At 29.3% G+C, this 25,453-nt stretch overlaps 1 protein-coding gene across 2 annotated transcripts in view; it reads right to left on the bottom strand.

The window, feature by feature from the left end:
• The window catches only part of Src64B (Tyrosine-protein kinase Src64B), a 350,311-nt gene extending 337,223 nt beyond the window's left edge, over positions 1–13,088 (bottom strand). For both annotated transcript variants that reach the window (XM_075369448.1, XM_075369451.1), the window contains exon 1: positions 12,872–13,088. The gene's annotated coding sequence lies outside the window, so the exon portion shown is untranslated. The remainder of the gene's footprint in view (positions 1–12,871) is intronic.
• Positions 13,089–25,453: the final 12,365 nt, after the last annotated feature.

Genomic DNA, 25,453 nt, shown 5'->3' with positions numbered 1-25,453 from the left:
CATGTTTACCACTATACCAACGGGTTTTTTAAAATCCAGTGGGGATGGTGAAGGAATGTTGCATAATCGAATATTCTCCCGACGCAATTCTCTTTCATTCATTCTGAACACTAAAACCGTGTCTTCTAACAAGATTGCGTCTGATGGGGGTATCTAACTTTGGTTGTTATGCGCTCTATACGTTTTATAGAGCTGGCTAATAGGAAAAAGCTGCCTATCGGTCAGATAAGTTTCGATCCGATCGGACAGGAAACCTTGTTATAAGAGATTCTGGTTCTTCTTCATCTTGTTTTTTGTCGTCTCTGCGCGAAGGTCAGAATAGACTTTTTGCTTATATACTTTTCGTCTCACTTGACTATACGTATAAGTTAATCTTCGAAGCAATATCTACTGAAGGTCATTTTTCTACCTCGAAAAAAGTATTGACGTCAATTCTCATATTCAAACTGTAAACACATAATGTTGACTCATATCCTTAAATTAGCATTCAGCATAGTATTTCTGATCTATTCATTTTCAAATGAAACCCAAAAACTACAATCATTTATTCCTTTATAATTAAACAAATATTACTAAGAGAAAATTGATTTTATATGTTCCTGAAATTAGATGTTTTTAATTACCATAAAATACCTGAATAGATAAACCACACTCCTTAAATTACACGGATTTCGGTATCATCAATAATATCAGTTTCTTAAAAAATTAATACAATTAGCAAGAAAATTAATCCAAACGATCTATCCACATGACGTATCTGTGCATCTTTTAAAAAGTAATCGACGGTTTTTCAAAGAATAAAAACAAAAGACTCGGTTAAAAATTACTTTTCTTGAATTTCATCGCTGGTACACGTATGTAAAAATCTGATGTGGACATCACATGACTTCCTTGTACGCCTATTAATTACATGCACACATTTTTTACATTGAAAAGTACATAAGATTTTATTTCAATTCATAACTTCTGATAGTTTTACATTTGTTTTTTTCTTTTTGTTATTATTGAATTATTTATTGTAAAAGATTTTTTAATAATTTTTAATAAATATTTAAATTTATTATTAATAAAGCATCAATCTACTTAAATTTAAAAAAAAAGTTGAAAAGAAAAAAGGAAATTAAGTCGGAATTGAACCGATGCGCCTTCCCCTTGTAAGATCTAAATATTTCAATAATTAAACATTTATTTGGCTATAACTCTGGAACCAATGAAAATAAGTACCACTTATAATACATTGTTGAAAAGCTCTCAGTGAGGGCTTATTACTGCAGTTAAGAAAAACTCCAAAATCCTAATTTTTTTGGATTTCGGACTTTTTTGGACACTTTTGGTCAAATAGATTGCAATCGGAAGGGTAGGTGCATAAATAGATGTTACAACAGTCCTAAATCCAAAGTTTCAACATTCTAAGCCTAATCATTTTTGAGTTATGCGAAATAATACGCACAGACGTCTCACCGAAGATAATTAAAATGGATTCAGGGATGGTCAAATGGAAATTTCCATTGAAATCTGAAAACCGAAATTTTTCACGATCACAATTCTTCGTACAAGGATGTAAAAGTCGATATTTATAAATAACATTTATTTTTTGGTCCAAAATTCTTATTATTGGTAACTGGTTCCTGGTTATTGAATTTACTGCGAGTAACAATTCGATTTCGCAGATCTTGAAGATTAGCAGGCTTAATTGGTAAACCCACCGGGTTGGTCCAGTGGTTAACTCGTCATCGCAAATCAACGGATTTCGAAGACGAGAGTTCTAAGGTTCAAATACTAACAAAGGCAAGAATAACTTTTTTACGGACTTGAATACTAGATAGTGGATACCAGTGTTCTTTGGTGGTTGGGATTCAATTAACTACACGTCTCAAGAATGGTCAACCTGAGACTGTACAAGACTACACTACATTTAAATTTATACATATCATCCTCATTTATTCTTTGAAGTAATACCTTATGGCAGTTCCGGAGGCTAAACAGAAAAAAAGATAATAACCCTAAAGTAAAATGTTACATATATATATAAATATATAAAAATGTTACATATATATTAAAAAAAAATATAAATATATATTTTTTTTTATAATGTCGACGTATTACAAAGTAGAATTATAAACCAGTGTTCCCGTCTAAAGTAATGAAAAATATTATTACATTTGCTGTTTAAAAATTAAAGAGATAAAACATTTCATTTAATGGAACATAATCATATTAAAAATACCTAGCTTATAGAAATAAAATTTATTTTAAAAAAATACGAATAATGCACATGTAATGATGACACGCTTATAATTAATTATAATTTGAAAAATAAATTTAAATTTAATATTATAAAACAATACGAATAGGATAGGGGAGCGTACACTTTAATGTCAACGCATCACTTTATATGTAAAAGACTTGCAAATAATGACGTGATATTTAATAATTAAAGGTCCGATGTTTAATATAAACGAGGTCGTGGTTTTAAATGTACTTTTATTCAAAATCAGTAAAAGATCTTTAATAATTAAAAATAAATTATGGTTTTTATTTTTACGTAAAATATCTATTTTTTAAACCGAATGAATTATCCAATTTTAAAGGGTTGTAAGTGGGTAAACCCCCTCAAATTACAAAATAGTTTATTCATTATATTTTTGGGCAATCAAATATTTTAGGTAGATTTCATATGAAAGCATAAAAAACTACTGTAATGGGTACCATGATTCGACTTCCGGAAAATTTCGACATATCTTCGCGTTTCACATCCCTCAGACCCCAAAACCACTGTCAGCTCAAATTTTATATATATATTTATTTGACTTTCTTGTGGACACGATAACTGCCGTAATTCACAGTAACTGCGCCTATCACATTCAAATTGTTCCTTAAAAATAACTCGTCCCAAAATCTCGGTCGAGTTCGTTAACGGCCAAAATCGGACCATGGTGGTGGAAATGGGTTTTCTAAAAAAAAAAAAAAATATCGCTATAACCTTCTTATTAAGAAAAATATCGAATTTGTTTAAAGTTCCTACTATTCTTGGGATAAGGGCCTAAAACTTATTTCAGTAAAGGTTTTTGATATCACCAACCATTGACCCAGCGGGTAAAAAAAAAGAGGTTTTGTAGACAAAAAGAATCATACCTCCCTTAATGGGCACAGTATCGAATAGGTTTAAAGTGGTCCATAGTCCTCTAAACATTACCTAAAACCTTTGAAACAATTTTTGATATGACTAACTCTTACGACAAGGGATGACCAAACTTTTGCTGGAATTGTAAGAAGATGGGCTTATTGTATGCTAAACATGCGAAACTTTTTTTCACATTCAACCATTGACGTATTGAGTAAATTTGAAGTTTTTCTTAATTTTAAAGTTGAAATCTTTTTTAACCCCTACTAAGCGCCGGTGAAATCTATCTATCTTCTTTTTTTGTTTAACCTCTGGCACCACCGTTAGATATTGCTTCAGAGGATGGGATGAACAATTTGAAGCTTGTTTGAAAATTTCACGCCTAACCGGGATTCGAACCCGGGACCTCCGGATGAAAAGCCGAGACGCTACCACTCGCGCCACGGAGGCCGGCGAGTGGGAGTCCGGCGCCACGGAGACCGGTCGCTCTGAGAGTGTTTAAAAATAATAATAATAATAAAAGTTATGTACAAGATTTTTTAAATGAAAAATTACAAGAGCTAGATACACAATTTGGACGTATTTTTCAGTTTATGTCGTCGTCGTCATTGCTTAGTATTGCTGTACAGCATAGCACTTTACAGTCTGAAATCATTCTGATATTCAAAATATTTATACACGAAATTTCGAGAAATTAGTTATAAAACTTAAGACAAAAAAGAAAGTAGTAATACATATTCCGGCATTCAAAACAACCTTGGCTCACACTCGGTATTAGTTACTTAATATCATTTCTCTGCATTCCTTTTTTTACACTAATGAAGACGTAGGTTTTTATTTATTGCGAACGGCTTCATTTTTCATACGGGCAGTGTTTTTCGTAAAACTACAATTATACTTTAAATATAAATGTAGTTAAAAAATATAAAATACACTTAAAAAATATAAATAAAACAGACCGAAAAAAATGCAATATATAAATTAAAAAGTATTATTTCATTTTAAATTCTAATAGAAGTTTTGAAATCTGTGACAAATTACGGATTGGTAGTAGGTCGTAATTCTTTAATTTGAGGGCAAAATAAAACGAAAAAAGTATGAATAATTGAATAGTATTATGTTTACATTTCAGTAAGTTTTTCTTATAATTCTTTAAGTGTTGCCTTTAAAAAAACAACAAAAATTTTTAAATAAGAGTCGTAAACATGGTCTTAAAAAATAAAATAATCCTATAAAAGTGGTAAATTATATGGTTTTTAATTTTTCCCCGAATTATTTATTTTAGGTAAAGAGCATTTTGTCCGAGTAAACGCCAGAAAATTATTTTTCATCAAAGCAATTTGTAGATCACAATCTGAACACTTTACACAAAGATTAAATTTCAAACACCGTTAAATAAATTCTATCCTGCAATAAAAATTTATAATAAATTTTAATTTATTCTGAAATTTTTTAAAGTCGATTCAGTCATTCCTTAAAATATATCCAGACTTAACAGATAAATAAATAAAATCAGACATGAACTGCATTTGTGAAGGAACTCAAAATATTCTAACATTAATCGAGATGTGTGTGTGTGTGTGTTAACCCACCAGGCTTGGTCTAGTGGTGAATGCGTTTCCCAAATCAGATGATTTGAAAGTCAAGAGTTCCAGCGTTCAAGTCCTAGTTAAATCAGTTACTTTTACACGGATTTGAATACTAGATCGTGGATACTGGTGTTCTTTGGTGGTTGGGTTTCAATTAACACACATCTCAGGAATAGTCGAACTTCTCTTTTTTCCTGTTTAGCCTTCGGTAACTATCGTTTAGATAATACTTCAGAGGATGAATGAGGATGATATGTGTGAGTGTGAATGAAGTGTAGTCTTGTACATTCTCAGTTCGACCATACCTGAGATGTGTGGTTAATTGAAACCCAACCACCAAAGAACACCGGTATCCATGATCTAGTATTCAAATCCGTGTAAAAATAACTGGCTTTACTAGGACTTGAACGCTGGAACTCTCGGCTTCCAAATCAGCTGATTTGGGAAGACGCGTTCACCACAGACCAACCCGGTGGGCAGGAATAGTCGAACTGAAACTGTACAAGACTACTCTTCATTTACACTCATACGTATATCATCCTTTGAAGTATTATCTGAAAGGTAATTACCGGAGGCTAAACAGGAAAAAAGAAAAAGAAAGGTATATGAGATGGGAAAACATAATTAAATTGCAATGTATATCTTTCTATCTTTCAGATTTATTTGTTTATTATAAAATATATAAATATATATATACTAATATATATATATTAGTAAAACTAAAATTGTGCGACATTAATCAAAAGGTGTAATCAATTAAAAGTCCCTGAAACGCGAATTTAAAATATATTAGAAATATTCATTAAAATATTAACAAACAAAATTAAAATATCATTAATCAGTAATTTAGGAAAATTGATATTTGAATTGGTACTTTCTGAAAGAATCACTAGAAATAATTCAAATTTTGAACTGAACAAGACTGAAGGTTATAAATATAATTAGTGAAAAAAATATGGTTGCATTACTGATAATATATTTTTTTCCATAAATAAATAAAAAATACAAAGAAATGAACTAAGCTTAACGGATATTGAATTAAAATAATAAAAATCCTATCGTTACCATTGCAGTCATCAATATATATAAATTAATTAATTAAAAACAAAGAAAAAACTTTTTTTTTTAAACTAGTAAACAAAAAATCAATACTAATGAATCGCTATACAAATTCTTCCATCTGCGCTTATAAAATTAAACAAAAAACAATAAAACTTAGCCGCGGGCATTCAAAGTTGTTAGAAAAAGGCTCACCTAAAATACAGTCCATACTACCTAAAATCTCCACCCTGACCGGTCCAACCGACAGTCGGTCGGCCTTTTTCTTTTGTTTCAAATAGACTACCTGCGGCGGCTAACTCGTACTTGTTATTAGTTTGCAGTTTTTTTTTCCACATTTTATACATCATATGGAAGTTTATTGCAATATTTCGTCGGTCTATTATTGTTTTGTTTATTTTTTCTTCATTTTTTGCTTATATATTAAATTTATTTTAATTAGTACCTTTATACTTTCCGATGATTGTTTAACGATAAAAAAATAACAAATTTTCGCCAATGTAAAATGGGTTTTCAGTGTTATCTAATCGCTAATTTGTTTCATAATCAACGTATCAAATTTTACGTCTAACTTTTATGTACCACACTCAATAGATGCAAATTACAAAACGAGTAATTTCCCGAGCTACAGAATTACTGCACCTGAAACAACCTTTTTAAAAATTGTTAAGATTTATCATCCACTGGTTTACTGGAAGTAATATCTTCGAGTAAAATGAAATATCTTTGTAAAAATAGATTGCAAATTAACGATTTTTAAAGTTTATACATTTTTTTATTTTAAAACGATAAATAAATGAACAATTAAAATATATAGGATTTGTTTACATAATAGAAATTTTTTTTTTTAATTAACATTATTTTCTCATTTTTCAATATTTATAGACCATTTTATCTGATTTATTACTCATTTGATTTTAATAATGGTAAAATATTTTTTTAAGAAATAAATAACTAGTTTCAGAAAATAAATCCGTTATTTAATAACGGATAAATATAATTTATCCGTTAATTAAATTTATAATTTAATAATTATTTTAGAAAATAAATAAAATCGATGTATCTATATTTTTACATAAATATTTTTATAGCCGAAAACTTTTCTGTTTCAACATCTTATTTATATAAATTGTAACAAGACCGGTATAAAGGACCTGAGTAACAGATTCCGGCCAATTAAGAAAAAAGTAGTAAAAAAAATAATAACGGGATAAATCCAGAAAGGGGCTAAAATAAACCCTTTTAGTAAAAGTAACAGGTGCGTTTAACAATCGTCATTTGTAATACTGCCCACTGACACACCAAAACAGATGTTCTTCAATGAAAAGGGGTTACAGAACCACGGTAGGAATCTCTTGGGAAAATGTGAGGGGCGGACAATCATTCTCACTCTTCAAGTTGGGTCCGGTCCGGCAGGTAAAAAGGATAGTGTATAAATACTCCGGAGAAGATCAGTTGACAGTCATTCTGAGAGAGTCATTTCTCCGAGGTTTTGTTATGCGATTTTGAAGCGAGAGTATTCTACGAGATCGGTGAAGGAGCGAATTTCTAGTGCGTCCGAGTTCAACGCAATTAAGGTGACGGCACAAGTAATTCCAGTTAATGTAAACAAGAAGTGGTTCGGTGAGTTACCGTTAGACAATAGGTGAAAGAGATAACGTACCAAATTTCATTCGTAAATTGTTAGGGTAGTTTTATTGTGAAAAACAAACGTATTTGCAACGAAAAAACTTTATACTTGTCTTATCTATTGTAATATTGTTGTTAATACAACACTAGTTGTTAAAAGTGTTAAGGTTAGCTAGCGGTCATACTAATGTCTTTTGTCAATGAGACTGAATTCTGGTTTTCAATATTTAAATACCTATAAATTAATCCTGACGATTACTTTAAATTCTGCTTTGTATGTAATCACTGTTTATTATTATTGTTCTGTTTGTGATTACTATTATTATGATTTTTTTATTATTGTCGTTTATTATTATTGTTTGCTGTTATAATTATTGTTATTATTTTGATTATTGTTGTTACTTATTTATTATTGTCGTTTATTATTCTTATTGTCATTGTTATTATTGATTCGTCCTATTTTACTTATGTTTCTAATAAAAAATAAAACTAATAAATTACAATTATATAAACATTTAATTGTCAATCTCTCAATATCCTGATCGAGCCACGAACATGCGACAATATATATATATATATAAAATTGAAAAAGTACATAAAATATTAATTTCAAACGCATTCACCTATGTTTTTTTTTCGCTAACATTTAACAATCATTAACATTTATAAGTGGATAACGTTTAGACTTATTTGTAAGAATAACACGTCGGAGTATTTACTTATATTACTTTCCTTCTACAAGAGAAGAAAGTATAGTACATAATCGTGAAACTCCTTGACAATTACTTTTGGCATGACACGCATATTAAGCATTTGCAAGCAAATCTCAATTGATCTAAATTTAAAATATATATATATATATTATTATCATTATGCAGAAGTGTCGCTCGGTTTTTGTTGACGATAGCAAAAAAAAAAAAATGTGAACATAATATTATAAATGTATATTTTTCTATTAAAATAAAATAATTTGATCAAAATTTTCACTGGTTTTATCCCGTATGAAAATTCAAATTCAGATACTCAATCCAAATTAAAAACAACTACAGGAGTGTTCTACAGATATCTTAGAATAACTAAAAATAAAAGTTTCATGAATCTTGAAAATTTCTAAAAAAAAAGACAGCTTGTCAAAACTATTTTAGGTAAAAAATATAGTTGCGCAATCGTCTAGGAGTGTTTATATGATATACATGTATTTAAATCAACATCATCATCCAACCAATCAGGTATACAAAAAAGCCTACATCATTCAACCTCCGTAAAACCTGCTCTAAAATTACTGAATGATCTACATATGAATAGAAACGGTCCCCTTGGAAACGTTAAGGACAGTCCGCGTGGGAGCGCACATGAATAACAGAGAACACAGCAACATAAATAAACGTTTTACCAAAAACACCTATTTTGAAAATATTTTTAATGAATGTATATTAAAAAAAAACGAAAACGATTGAAAGATGGAATTATATATATATATCTTCCGATAATTGTGATCGGGAACAGATGTAAGTAAAATATTTTAGTATAATAATATAATTTATTTTATTACTATAATAATAGCTTTTGTTGTTTTTTTCTGGGCGCACAACAAAGTGTCGTTTTCAGCGCCTGGACAAGATATTTATATAGTAAATAATTAAATATTAAATTAAAAAATAAAACCCAATAATATAATATCACACCAAAAATCCATAACGCTTTTGACATATGCTAAAAGGGAAACCACAATGAAATATTTCAATAAAAATAAATAAATAAATGAAAAAATAGCTTTTGAAAATTCAATTCTGCATTTTAAATATTGTTTTAGGAATGTTGCATATAGCTACTGAAAATAAATATATGAAACTGAAACATCACATCAATAAACGATTAAATAATAATATTAAACCACTTCAGAAGTCGTTTTTAAAAAATGTAGCACTATAATAATCGTGCAAAAACTTTTCCACTGATTCAGGCTTTTATTTGTTACAACTAGAAAAAAGGCAAGCCTATGGTTCGCCGCGAAAGTGTTACAAGCTTTATGTTTCATTAAAAATGATTTTATAAAATGTTTTTGCCAATCGTAACTAAATAACGTTCATGAATTTAGCGTACTAACAACAAAAACTTATACAACGAAAAACTTCAAAATCCTCAACACTTTTAGCTATTTCTTGAAATGTAACATTTTTAATACAGATCTTACCCCCATTTTTTTTTTTTTATCCCCAAAACACAAATATAATTTTAGATAAATCATTCTTATCAAGAAGTATAAACCGTTCGTGCGCTGCGCGCAGCCGCCCGGCGCACCACCATTGATCCGCTCTGCGCCAATAGCAGCTAAAATAAACATGTGAGCACATACAACAAACCATTATCAAACGATCGTCATTTTTCATCACAAACGCACCATCATTTTTTATGAGAATTTTTTTTTCTTCTTCTGTTTAGACTCCAGAACCACCGTAAGGTATTACAAACCTCCTGAAAGGAGATGCCACTTGAAGAAGAAAAACAAAGAAGAAATCTTAATAATTTCAAATCACGCAATTTTACATTTTAAACTAAATGAATTTAAAAAAAAACTTAAATTAATTAAAAATTAAAAAGGATTATTTAATTAAAACGGCAGTGTCTCTGACACTAATTCGGAAGGTTGTAGATTCAAATCTTATTCATGCATGGCATTTTTCATGTATGTATATCTCAAACACCACTTCAAAAAAAAAAGGTATCTGCAATTATACCAAATCCTGTACTTGCGGTTGAGAATAATAATTAGCTATGTAAAAGTTGAATTTTTCATGGTTTCTATTTTTTATATTACTTTTTACGTTTTTAAGGAAACAGGCAATAGATAATACGGAGTATATCAAAATATTCTTATCTAACAACCAAGAATCTATACCGAAACAAAAAATGAACTTAAAATCTGAACGTACTTGAAATTAGTTTCTCACGTTATTATTTTATTCACTTCAAAGGACAAGTAAAATAAGAGATAAAAATTTGCTATGCCCTGAGAATACTTTACTTTAAACTTCTATTATTAGCAAATTAAAAAAAAAAAATTACATCATCAAAATAACAAATAAATACATCTTATACAGATGAAAAAATAACAGTAAAGGATATCCTTTTAATAATTTAATTGCAAACATTACTTTAAAAAAGGGTTTGTCCGTTAACTAAATAAAACATATTAGAAGGATTGTTTTTACATACTTTTCAAAAAAATAATAACGGTATTACTTTCGATCACATGGTGGATGTGGGGTTGAAAATGAATTTTCTTAACGTTTGGAGGTATAAGGAGTACGAAAATATCATTGATTTAAATTGGGATTTTTTATACTTTTATAAAAAAAATTTGTAAAATTTTGTGGCTCGAAAATCTTCAAAACTACTACATCAATTTCAATAAAATTTAGAATATGCTGTAGTCGTGTATCTAAAGTAGTGCATGTGAAAATTTGAGAAGATTGGCCAAGTCGTTCTTGAGTTACGCTCAATTTAAGGTCGAAAAAGTTTGAGCAGGGCAAATTAGAAGCATGGTACGTTATGATACTCTAACTTGGAATGCTGACGTTTCTTTACCTGCGGTATCTATTGTTAGCAACATTAAACCAAATTAAAACCAAACGAAAAGTCGGTCTTCTTGCTTAGAAATGCATTTCTAAAATATAAAAAAACGAATGAAACTTACCGACACAGGTCCTCATTAAATAATATTCATTAATTATTTACACATAAAAAAAATCGAATGGCCTAAAAGTTTTACGTATTTCTTTATGTACATAAATGAGTATAATCTTTTTTTTCCACTTCTTAATTACTCAGAAATTATTAAAAAGGCTAATAACAATTTTGTCACACCATTCATACCATTATAAAGAAGGATTTAAATACATTAATATTATTACATTATATATATATTATATTTACGTCAATATTGTTGCTTTATTGTAGAATCGTAATTATTTTCATAATTTTCTATTTAAATTAATATTAATTCAATTAATTATAAATTCGGAAATGAATGTCGTCTTCGACAATAATCATGCTATCAAATTGGTAGCAAGTAGGTCGGGACAACGAAGCGCCAAGAGGAAAGCAACTACTTGCTGACACAATTAAATAAAATTCAAACTATTACTCATAAAAAAATTCAAATAAATTTATCTAAAAATGTTAGATATCGCTGTTTTTCTATGTATGCTGTTTTTGTCCTCAACATTTCTTTGTCTAAAAAAAAATTACCTAGTTATACAGTATCAAATTAAGTTTGTAACCATGAACTTTCTCAAATTTGTATTTATTTTATGGTAAAATAATAGGTGTCGTAAGGTTAGGACGTAAATCGTGTTGTGTTTATTAATTAAGACATAAAAATAAGTATTAAGAGAAATTAAATTAAATGGTCTAAGCAGCGTTTCAAATATTGCAAATCAGCTAATTTTTTATCTAGTTTAAAAAGGCATTAAAAAAATATGCCGATTTATTTACTCCAGATGATGAATCATTCCAGTTAAAAAATTTTTTTTAAATCTATTATCTATGAAAAAGGTTTGTATGGATAAAGTACAGTAATCGGGAAACACTGTAGAAAAGCAAACTAGCAATAAATAGTGAAGGTTCTGTACACGACTGGAAATTGTTAATTGGTATCGAAAAATTGTTCAACTTAATAGAATCGTGAGCCTACCAGACCTCATTACTTATATTCCTTTTTTTTTATTCAATAATTTAAGTTACTGGCCATATAACATAGGAAGAAATTATTATTTTTTTTAAATTAATAATACTAACACTTATTTTTATAATGAAAGAGATATTTACTATAATATTTAATGAAATGTTTTAGAAATGGGTATAACTAGCAAAACATCTGATTAAGAATTAAGACGTTCAACATATGAACGCATAGAACAATCATAAAAATTAAAGTGTCATGCGATTAACAAGTGGTTACAAAAAAATGAAGAAAAACGAATTTATAAGCCAATGTTTATTAAAAATATAAAAGCATAGCGACCAAAACATAATGAATATTTTTCTAAATAACACATAAATCATTTTATTTTTTTTTAAGTAATAAAGTAAACGAAAAATATAGATAGTAGACGTAAAGAAATTTTAAAAAATTATAGCACTAACATAAGGAAAAATTTACCAATACGAAGGGATGCGGTTTAATAATTCCAACTTAAGAAATGAGATCTGTATTTCAGCACTTTCATTTTCTGCCCTCGTTTCATGAACAGTGAGCGCAGCAAGTAAAACGTCAAAATAAAAAAGAGCAACAACAGTCATTAAATACATGCTATTACTGTTATTTTCACACGCAGTAACGACTAACTTAATGATTGAATCAATTACAAAAATTATTAAGTCATTACTTACAAAATAAATTATTATAAAGGAATAACATCTAAAAGGGTACATATAAACGAATAATAAATTTACATTATATACTCACATTAAAATAAAGAAAACTATGAAATGATTTTAAAACACAGTCACAATATATAATACTATAAATAATAACAACACATTTACATTTCTATTCGTTTTAAATGCCATAAAACTAAAACAACATTTAACACATAAGATATGACAACAACAACAACAAAAACATCTAATAACGATCCCCGATCAACGCATCACACAGCACAACAGACATTACAAATGGACTGAACGGCTACAGATTGGAGTGCACTATAACGGTAATTATAAAATCTGCCGATAGAGAGCACTAGTACATAATATACATCTCCGTGGACATTTCACCAACTAACTGTACTATGCAACCCAGTCCAATCATCCAGTGCTATTTTTTTCAAAACGTGGATGAATGTATTTTTTATATAATTTTTTGTCGTCCTTTATAATTTAACCCACAATACTTTTAAATATATTTAATGTAATAAAACTATTTTTATTAATTTATATTCGTAATTCATTAAATTATCACAATTTAAAAAAAAAGTTCATGAAAAACTGTGGCAAGGTTTCCGTTAAAAAATCCCAACTAAAAAAAAAAATGGTTGAACCAAGAGGTAAATTGGAAAGATAATTTTAGAGAACACAACGGTCATCGTGTAATTTTTTTTCTCGTCACAAAGACAAGACAATTATTTTCATTAGCTGGTAATTACTAAATATCTCAGCGTGTTCAAATTAAAAGAGATTAACTTATAACAAAAGTTGAGACTTTTATTGTTTCCCCTACTGACTAATGAAACTTTTTAATAACATTTTCCCTGAATTACCACTCTATTTAATTCTCCTGGTCATTATTATTTGAGCAGATAAAATAAAGGATGTAGTTTTTCCATAAAAATATTAGTTTGAAATAGAAGAGAATGAAATAGAGCCAACAATCCTAAAATCAGAAATTATACAGTCAATAAAAGATATGAAAGGTAAAAAAGCAACATGATTACATGATTTACAAGAGTAAAAAAGAACATGATTTTAATATTAGACTAATAGAATTGATTACAAGTATTGATTAGAAGTATTACAAGAGAGTGAAGTAGCCGTAAAATTTTCTTAAAATGATCATGAATCCAACTCTCAGAAAGTATAAGCCAGTACAGTGTTAAGATGCAGGCAATTATTTTGATTCACATTCAGCAAGGACTCTTCTGTCAATTATAAACAAAAGACTGAGTAAAAAAGGGGAAATGTGGATTCAAAAGGCAGGGGAGCGAAGGATATAACTGGGCTAATAGGAGTTATTGGTGAAAAGAATTTTGGAAAAATGTAAAGGAATAAGCATGTGTTTTGTAGATGTGAAAAAAGCATTTGACTGTGTCAATTGGCATAAACTAATGAAGATATTAATCAGTAAAATACAGGGTGGCCCGTATAAAACGCAACCCATCAATCACTCTTCCATGAAATTTCAAAAGTCAAGCTTACTCCCCTACTCGTTACTTAAATGGACTCGTCCAACATCCAAACATCGCGGCGACGCAGTAGAACACTACCGATAGTAACAACAATGCAATCATAACGTTCAGTGTTTGCTAGAGACAAGATGGTGTTTTCGCTAGATGAACGTGTTTTCATTGTTGAGTCATACTTCAGTACGAAATCAGCGGTTGCAGTGCAAGATTTTTTTCGCCATAAGTACCCAGATAAACCAGCTCCTAACAAAACATCAGTATTAAGGTTAGTCGCAAAATTTAGAGAGACCAGTTCTGTTAATAACAAGGAACACAAAAGATCTGCGTTAGTGTTGAATACAAATACAGTCACTGAAATCAAAGACCGATTACTCGCCTCGCCAAATAAATCGATCAGACGTTTGTCGGCTGAAATTGATTTGTCTAAATCAACTGTTCATCGGGCGACCAAACAATTACAATTACGACCTTATCGCATTCAAACGGTTCATCGACAAAGAAACACGGCTACAATATTGTCAACGGTTCCGTCGATTTCTGCGTGAGGGAATTAATGTTACGGATTCGTTATTTTTCATAGATGAAGCACGGTTTCATTTGGATGACTACGTACAGCCAAAACAGTAGAATGTGGAGTGCTGAAAATCCCCACGTTTATCACGAAAAACAATTACACCCGCAGAAGTTGGGCGTGTGGTGCGCGATATCGCGGAAGAAAATAATCGGTCCTATTTTTTCGAGTACACCATTAATGCAGAACGATATCAGGATATTTTATTTCAGTTCATCGCACTCTTGGAAGAGGAAGACAGATACTGCTGGCTACAACATGACGGTGCGACATCGCACTACGCAGGTTCAACTTCTGATTTCGTCGAGGAATTCTTTGGTAATCGTGTTATCGGTCGAGGCTTGTGGCCACCAAGATCTCCAGATTTGACTGCAGCGGATTTTTTTCTACGGGGTTACCTCAAAGAAAAAGCCTACAGCAACAAACCACGAACACTTGAACAATTGAAAGTCAATAACAAGCTGTATTAAATATCCAGCCACAAACTTTGAAAAAAGTTGCAAGAAACGCTGTAAAAATGGCGGCCACTTCCAACATTTACTCTAAATGTAAGGTAATGAATGGTAATAATAAAAATGGGACACTCTGTAGTTGATTGGCAGGATATATATAATTAAAGAACAGTAACTGAATCTGAATACAACTATGAAAATAAAGAATGGTCAAACTGACTTGTTTAAAAAAGGAGGAGTAGTAACAAGGATGTTATTACCACCAAATTTATTTATTATGAATACTGATGATATGAAAAAAACAATAGAAGATCATGAATGAATCAGAGCAGAAAGAAAGAGAATAAAAAGTTTTGCTGATGACATGGTTTTTTATAGGAGATGAAGCACAGAAAGTTTAGAATATGATTTTAAAATTAGAAGATGTGGAAAAAATGTATAATGAAAATGAACGTTAGGAAAACTAAAGTAATAAGGATAGGAGATAAACAAAGCCAATGAATGTTTGGACAAAATAAGAACAATATAATGGTTCTTAGCTACCACATTAACAAAAAATTGCAAACTAACTGAGTAAAGATAAACTGAATAGCAGTGGTTAAGATAGTATTTAAAAGTAAAAAAGCTATTATTATTTTGTAGTAAAATGAATTTAGAACTAAAGCATTTAGTGAAGTTTTATGTTTGGAGTGCACTTCTGAATGAATGAATGTGAAATAATGAAATTAAGAGAAAAATATAAAAAAAAACTAGAAGTATTTGAAATGTGTGCATAAAAAATTAAATAGACAAAAGATTAAATACACAAAGTGAAAATGAAGAAGCAATGAGGAGAGTTAACAAAATTAGACGCTTAATCAGAAAAGAGGAGAAAAGTTAATTCAATGGGACATATCACGAAAGAAGGATTAATTAAAACACTGCTAAAAGATCAGAATAAGATGTAAAAATGAGAGGCCAGAAAAAAGCAAAGAGGAGATCTAAAATGAAATGGGAGTTATCAGGATTTTAAAAGTTTAGCTGGGAATAGAAGTAAATAGAGAAAGATATGATGAAAGGGACCTGTCTCAGGGCAAATAAGGGATATGATATGAAAGATATGATAAGTTTATTCCTTCTCACATCTTTCAACTAACATTGTAATAAAATAGTAATTGTATTTTGACTAAGTAAATGAAATATGAATTTTTGAGTTTGTAGAATAATTGTACTAGACATTATTTAGAACATTTGTTAGATAGTTATCAGATATTTAAAATTTCTTGGACAAATTATATGGTCATTTTGTAACACTGTATGTTACCAAGGACTGACTCAGGGAAAATATAGTTTAATATTTTACCGCTCTGAACTACCCATTTGAAATAATTTTAGCATTACAGTATTGTTTTTTTCCTTAGATTAGAATGAAGATTTGTATGGTAAACCTACACAAAAAAAAATTAATAAATAAAAGGCCCAATATGCTCCAATAGCAAAAAGATAATCAATAGATACATGAAATGAATCATGTCTTCTTTTCTCAGCCACACTTCACTAAATTTAAAATTAAGTTTTTATTTTAAAGGAACTTATCTTTTACCAGTAGCATTTTTTTACCATAAGCTATGTTATACTTGTATGCATATGTTAAGTATTCACATACAATTGACAAAATAAATTTTAAAGTATCATTCATTAACCCAGTTTCACTGATATCAACAGTTAAAAATGTTTAACTGAAAACTCATTACTTACAATTAAAAAATATAAATTAATACCAAACCCTTTCTAAATATGTGGAATTATACTTCCAGAAGATCTCTTCAATTATTACATATTCCTTTGTCAATGTGTTGCAATTCGCACATTAACCAGCAGCAGTTGCTTGAAGTGATTTGGAAACTTCTTTTGTACAATCAAGTTGAAATTATATGAAGATCTTGCACACTATGAGTCAATTTTTTACTTTAAGTCTTTCTACATAAGCCTATTGTATGAAGTGATTTTCAAGATTTATTTATTGTTGTGTAAAAGGGTTTGTTATATTCTCTGAATCCTGTAAATCATGAACAAACTATGCAAAATCAAAAACCAAAGAAATAAAACACTTTTTAACAAATAATAAAAAATTCCATACCATGAGTCAAAGCTACTTCTCTAAATATTAAATTGTACAAGCATTTCAAATATACACTCATCCAAAAATACAAAACACATGCGAAACAGAATCAACCTTTGCAAATAAACTCATAAAAGCTGAACAAAGGTATTAATTACAACATGTAAATTTTGTAAGTAATTCATAGAAGCAATAATCTTGTCATAGTTGTTTGTACTATATGATATCTCCTTTATGTAATTTAATAATAATTACATAATAATGAGTGAATATAATGTAATAAAATAAAATATTCAATCACAAATTGAATGGATTTCTTAATATCTTATTTAACAGGCACCAGGTTGGTCTGTGTGTGAGTGCTTTATGTACAAAGATAAAAGTGTTCCTTTAATTCCATTGATTATTACTTCATGCTGACTAGCAATTTTTGAAACTCTTCATGTAGCATCCAATAAGAAAAAAAAGTACAAATAGTTGAAAGCAATCTTGGATTACTATACCTTTAAACTGCACAACATTTGAGGATACTCATAATCTATTTAAAAGAATGAGTAGTAAACTAAGCAAAATATCATATGACAAACATGTAAATAATACTATATAGTATGAAATTTTAGAATAAGATAGAAAAATTTATATAAACCATTAGTTGGCATTCTTTTGACTTCAATACAAATTGAGGGGTAGAATTGGTGTAAAAATTTACTTCATAGTAAATGAGGTTCAAGTTCAAGCTACAAAGGACAATAAAAATAAACTATAAGCAATGAAGATTAAAATTCTTAGATGCACATTAGCAAGACAAAGTGGAATTGTGTAGCGAATATACAAGTAAGGACTCTCACAAATACAGAAAGTGTGTTGGCTAGAGCAAATTTCAGATAGTTTGAAAAAGTTAAAAGAATGATGCAAGAGGAACATCATTGGAAATGTTGGTTGAATTAGAAGATAAATTGGAAGACAAAGTAAAATGTGGCTACATAAAGTTCAGGAGCATATTATAAGTAGAGGTATAGCAATGGAAAAGATTATGATGGAGAAGTGGTAAAGAGCAAGAATAAGGATGGATGGATGTTTGCGATCCATTGCAAAATCCAGGTTTATGAATAAAAGAAGAATAAGACCACGAGAGGAAGCCTTTACATGAACTTTAATTTGGTAAAAAATGATCAAATATGTTTAAATTTATTAATTAAAAAAATTCTTTATTTAAAATCAAAGACATGGCAGTTCTCCAAATTTTGTTGCGTTAAAGTTGTAGGATGAATAAAAGTTTAGCATTTACAGTAGAAAAAAGAAGGAACTGCTCTTGTAAAAGAAAGTTACTGGTTTTCTAAGCAATGAAATATTTTTATTAGATAAAGTTTTTATTAAGAGCATTAAGAAACTTCAAAGAAGTTTACAAAACAGAAAAAATCAAAATAAATATGAAGTCACTCATATTTTACAATTTATTATTCCTTTTTTCCAATTCAAAATTTGTTTCTTAGTCCTTTTGAGGTGCTTAACAGGCATCCAACCTCTGCCCAAGGTCATTCCACAATTGTAATCCCAGAGTAGAAAAGATACATTAATATTGTGCAATGTTTTCATACTCTTAGCCTTTTTCTGGATTTATATACCTATGAATCCAAAACTTCCATTTTCAAATTCTCCAATAATTCCTACCTTTTTCCCATCATCCATTAGTTACTTAAATGTCCAATGTCAATGATTTCTTGTTTGCATTCAACAAGTTTATAAATTATCCTCCTTTGCATCCCTTTTTTATTAATTTGAATTTGGATGAATGGATTGTAGGCCCTGATAATCTTTTCCAGTGAAAAGGCTGCCCACTTAAGTCTTCTGAACATGACTAAAGAACTAAGTATTTTACAATTCTTTGTTAGGAAAATATGCATATAATTTTTTCTGTTTTGGTGTGTGTCAGTTGGAGTACATGCATGCCTTGTATTGTTACTTTAGTCTGAATTATTAGATAAAAAGAATTGTTTGTGGTTCACTTAGTTAATTCTTACAACCGGCAGTGAGAACTTCAGGATGTATTGTATGACTTACAACACTAATCCATTGCAAAATCTTTTATTCTGGACAAATTGCTAAACAGCAATATTAAATTTTGCTTGTTTGATTTTCCAAAATACTTAATTTCTTATTTTTTGATATTGAACATTTTGTTTTATTTAATACCTCGTTAAAATCTACCATGTTTTGATATGTTTTGTTATTAATAAACTTCAAAATTCTTATATTTGTATTTAGGTTCTGTGGTCTTTACACACCAATAGGTAACTAAGTTCCTATATTACACTCACTATTTATCCTTCTGCTAATTATGTCGGATTCTGAGGAAGAAATGTCTTCATCAATTGTCTAACACCAATTGATATTAAAGAAAAAGCCGAAGTTATGACTAATAAATAACCTATTGTCACAGAAATATATCATTTAATGTATTATTTTGAAAGATTTTTTATAAAGTATTCTCTGAATACTTTATAAAAAATCTTTAGAATAACAATGTATTCTAAATCTTTTAGATAACAATGTATTCTATCATTGATTTGAATCAATAATCCCAATATTTTCTCAGCCATTGAAAAAATATGGTACGCAACTTTTTATAATGGTCATTAATGCAGTCATATGAAGTTTAAGTTGTTAATTTACTTCACACTCATGTATTAATGGCTATAATTATAGGCTCATTGTATAATGTACTATTATTATTTTTTTACATTCATTCTTCTTCTTCTTGTAGTAATCAATCCTAGGATTAGTTTGCAGCAGTCTTCCTCTTCTAGGCAGTTCTATCATGAGCTAATCTCTTTTTTTCTATGTACGTTTTACACCCAACATTCTGTATGGTCTGTTTGATATACCCTGGTCTTGGTTTTCCTTTTGCATTATATATTGATTAAAATATAAAAATGAATTAAGTAACAAATGATTTTTATTATTGGTTTATTTTATTTTTTTATAATATCACAAAATAGGCCACAAAAATATCTACAATAATTTTCATATTAATAATTTTTATAATTTTAACTGAATATTTTTTAAACAATTTATTTTTTTTTAATCTTGTATTGACATCTATGGATCAAATAAAATTATAATAATTTATCTTTAAATAGAGGGTTATGCAATGAATAATGCAGTAAAATCTATAATTACCATAGACATATACCAATATGTTAGTATTACCTTCGTTTATTAGTATTAATTAATGTTTATATTTGTGATGTGTTTTTCGTTTGTATCTTTGTTTTTATTTATTAAGTGTATGTGTGGGCTGTTATACTCACTTGCATGTGTACTATGTATTTTATAATAATTAGTTTTTTTGTGATCTCCAAATGACATGAGTGAGTTGAGCAGTCTATGGATTGTACTTCTAAAGACTTTAGAACAGTCTAAAGTCTTATATACAGTTGGAAGGTTTGAGCTGTGTATTAAAGTATCTTTTTTTATGATTGTCTCTATATTTTGAAAGCATGTTTCTATTGGTTTTTTTGTGATGAGATCAAGAGACTTTCTTAGTTTATATTGATTTTATTCAATTGTTGAATTGAAGTTGAGTTTTTGGTGTACTTGGTTTATGTATGTTAATAATTTTATTGCCTTCTGTTACCTTGATATAATAATTTGTTATCATCAATATATCTGTGCTATTGTATTACTTTATGAGCATCTTTGTTGTTGACAAGTATGAGTATTTGTTTATGTTCTACAAAGATTTAAGCTAGGATGCTGGAAATAAGGAAAATTTTAATTATCTTATCAGATTGTGTATAATGTTTGTCTTAGAATGTAAAATAAGTTTGATTTTTTAGTAATGTTTAATATGGTTATGATTTCTGATGTGAGTTCTTGAAGTACTTTGTTGTGTTTTGGTTTATTTTTAAAAATGGAAAGCATTTCTATTTCTGGAATGTTAGTGTACAGGTTTGTTATGTCAGCTGATGCTAATGCTGAATTATCAATGACGTTGAGGTGAAAACTGTCCATTGTAGTCTTATCATCTTTTCTATGTACAGGTTTAATTATTGTAGTTTCAGAATGTTGTAAATAACCATTCACTTAATGATGTACTTTCTTTCTTTTTTCCTGTTTAGCCTCCGGTAACTACCGTTTAGATAATTCTTCAGAGTATGAATGAGGATGATATGTATGAGTGTAGATGAAGTGTAGTCTTGTACATTCTCAGTTCAACCATTCCTGAGATGTGTGGTTAATTGAAACCCAACCACCAAAGAACACCGGTATCCACGATCTAGTATTCAAATCCATGTAAAAATAACTGGCTTTACTAGGACTTGAACGGTGTAACTCTCGACTTCCAAATCAGCTGATTTGGGAAGAAGCGTTAACCACTAGACCAACCCGGTGGGTCTTAATGATGTACTACACACATGTAATATTACTTTAACCATTCAAATATGATATGACAGTTTTAATAATTTTAATAATCTTGGAATCCAATACCTTATGGTAATTCATAACCCACATTAACACAGTGTATACTTATCATTATAAATTTTATCTCATCTTCAGTAAGAAAAGACAGTGATAATACAATTAATCTGTAGTGCTAATTATTACTTTTCAGTGGGGTAGGAAGATTTAAATTTATGTTTTTAGGAGGAGAAACAAAACTATTACTAAAAAACTCACAAAAATAACATCAGATGGAACCACACTTTAACACACACAAAGCATTGATTTTCATTTAAGAAAAAAATGTTTTTATTATTAATTCTGTGAATTATCAGCCTATTATGATTTACACTATTTATTTATATGCCTTCATATTAAATTAAAAATATTATGACTCGACTAAACTGTCTGCAATGTAATCACCACTGTCCTAGGTAAGGCAGTAAACTGCATTGCTTTCAACAATGGTTTCACCACAACTGAGACATTTCAAGGAGTAACAGAGACAAAAAAGGTTCCATACTGTGCTCCCATGCTCAAACTTCAAGCTCATGTGGTGACACAAACTTTCCATAAACGGGACACAAAGAAATAAATATGCAAACTTTAAAAACTGTGCAGAAAATCAAGATCTCAACATACTTGAACAACATGGATGAAATTAAAATAAAAAATCCTTAAATTTATCTAAAAACTATATTAAACATACAAAATATATATAAAATATAATATTTGACTACATACTAAAAAGGTCTCCTAACCTTTTAAGATATCTATCATAAACAATGCTGCTGTCAGTAACATCACAGATGAATGTGTGTAATCACCAACAAAAATATTTTCTGGAAGAATAATTTCCGCGTACTTTGAAAGTGATTGGTTAATAAATTTTAATGTTTTTAATACAAAGAGTTCAAAGTTGTCAAAATCTGCAGAACGAAGAGATCAAAGTGGGATTGCATTTTGTTTCAAATGAGTGAATTGTATTGTGAGCTCTAATAACTCAATGTTAACGATTGGTGGGTAATTAAGAGATTATTTCTGGAAAAAATGTATGATGATTCGACTAGCTCAGTTATTAAAGAAAAAGTATTGTAAGATGTATTATAATAAAAAGCTTAGAGACCATATAAATTTCAACTAAACTTTTAGAAAGCTTATTTATTCATACCAGAATTTGACAGATTGACAAAGTTAGTTGGTGACTCAGCTCTACTATAATTTTCAGTGCCGTTGATAAAAAGAATTAGTTTTATCTAGCATCAGTTAATTTGGAGCTTGATGCTTCTTTTTAAAAGAAGGTTCCTAGTAGGAATCCATTTTAAGAGTATGCAAGATTAAGAACTTCTCGTTTAATAAGTTTTTCTTTTGTAAACTTTAGTGTGTTTTCAGATTTCATACTATTCTATTACCAATCAAAGTTGTGATTCTGGTACTCAGTATATTGAAAAAACCCACCGGGTTGGTCTAGTAGTCTTCCCAAATCAGCTGATTTGGAAGTCGAGAGTTGCAGCGTTCAAGTCTTACTAAAGCCAGTTATTTTTACACGGATTTGAATACTAGATCGTGGATACCGGTGTTCTTTGGTGCTTGGGTTTCAATTAACCACAAAAAACCACTTAGGAATGGTCGAACTGAGAATGTACAAGACTTACACTTCATTTACACTCATACATATCATCCTCTGAAGTATTATCTGAACGGTAGTTACCAGAGGCTAAACAAAAAAAGAAAAGAAAAAAAGAAAGTACATATTGAAAAAGTACTTTGATACCTCTACTAGAAATACAAAAGATTTAACTGGAAACCTTGTAAAACTGAATTCTATAGCTGGAAATGTGATCTCTAATAAAGAAACAAAAAATACAAGAATTTTTCAACTCCTATTTTTGAGATGTAAATTCAATAATAAAGTGATATAAAACAGTTGTAAATGCTATACCTTTATGACCAAGTGAATATTTGTTAATACAAAAGTTTAAATAAAGGAAGTATTGATACCGATACAGTTACTGATATAGAGATTAGAATCAATATAGATTTGATTACTCAAGATATAATAACTGGATACACAACATTAGTCTTCGGTATCACGTAAAAATCTGATGTGGACACCACATAACTTCCTTGTACGCATGTTAAATTGCATATAAATATTATTTTTTTAATGAACAAGTACATAAAATTTTATTTCACAAATAAATTCTGATTTTTTTTTTCATATTTTTGTTTTTATTGTTATTGAATTATAATTTATTGCAAGAATTTTTTTAATAATTTTTAATAAATATTTAAATTTATTATAAATAAATCAATCTATTTAAATTTAAAAAAAAAGTTAAAAAGAATAAAGGAAATGAAGTCGGATTTGAACCGATGTCCCTTATAAGATCCAAATATTTCATTTATTAAAATTTTATTTGGCTATAACTCTGGAACCAATGAAAATAAGTATCACTTATGATATATCGTTGAAAAGATCTCAATGAGGTTTATTACTGCAGTTAAGAAAAAGTCCGCCGGCCTCTGTGGCACGATCGGTAGCGTCTCGGCCTTTCATCGGAGGTCCCGGGTTCGAATCCCAATCAGGAATGGCATTTTCACACGCTACAAATCATTCATCTCATTCTCTGAAGCGATACCTAACGGTCGAAATTGGATCAAATTAATCTAAATCTATGGCAAGAATGCCGTAACATAAATAACTGCTTTCGACGTCTGCAAGGAATAAGTAGAAGAAATAAAGACGACTTTATTTCTGAGATACGAAGCGCTGGAACAGAATGCTTTAGCCTTTCTTTTATAGTTAAGAAGAAGAAAACTGTTTTAATATAACGGCGAATACAAGTAATTTACGGCTGTTTAATATGTATTTTCTTAGTTTGGTTGCTATATTACATACGGGAAACGAATCCTTACCTGGCGGAACCACAACTGCCTAATAGAATCTCATCTGGGCATTTCTATATAAACCAATACGTCACATGTGAACATCTGTATGTATGAATAAATTTTTTTGTGAATGATATCTAATTAAATTTTTAGAAGCTATACCTAATTCAGCTGGTAACTTTGTTTTAAATATATCAGTCTGACCACTGTGGTCAGTTATTGAATATTTCTTATGAAAAGTAGATTTTTATAAAAACATTTTTAAACGAAAAATTTTTTTTCACAACGGATTCCTGTTATAAACATGTATTATTAACGTTATCGAACAGACTAAATCTTTTACAACATTTTCACACTCAATATATTATTCCAGTACATTATAATAGTTATCGTTATCCCTAAATGAACTTAACGCGTAATAAAACATGACGTAAAAATTATTCGCTTACTAAAAGACTTAATGTACCAAAAATATAAATTTAGATAGCGAAATATAAACTTGGCTGAAAATAGTATTTCAGTAATTTTATGGATTTTAAACAGCGAGCATTTATTTAGTTTTGAATTTTTCGCGGTTTTGTATTATGCACATTTACTACGGCATTATGAAGTATTAAGTTCATTAATATATTCTGTTTATTGCACTCATATGGTAATGAACATTACCACTTAATTTGTAATATATTCA

Source organism: Lycorma delicatula, chromosome 6 (assembly GCF_047948215.1).
Source record: "Lycorma delicatula isolate Av1 chromosome 6, ASM4794821v1, whole genome shotgun sequence".
Taxonomy (NCBI): domain Eukaryota; kingdom Metazoa; phylum Arthropoda; class Insecta; order Hemiptera; family Fulgoridae; genus Lycorma; species Lycorma delicatula.
The sequence above is the reverse complement of the archived record's forward strand: the minus strand, read 5'-3'. Positions and strand labels throughout refer to the sequence as shown.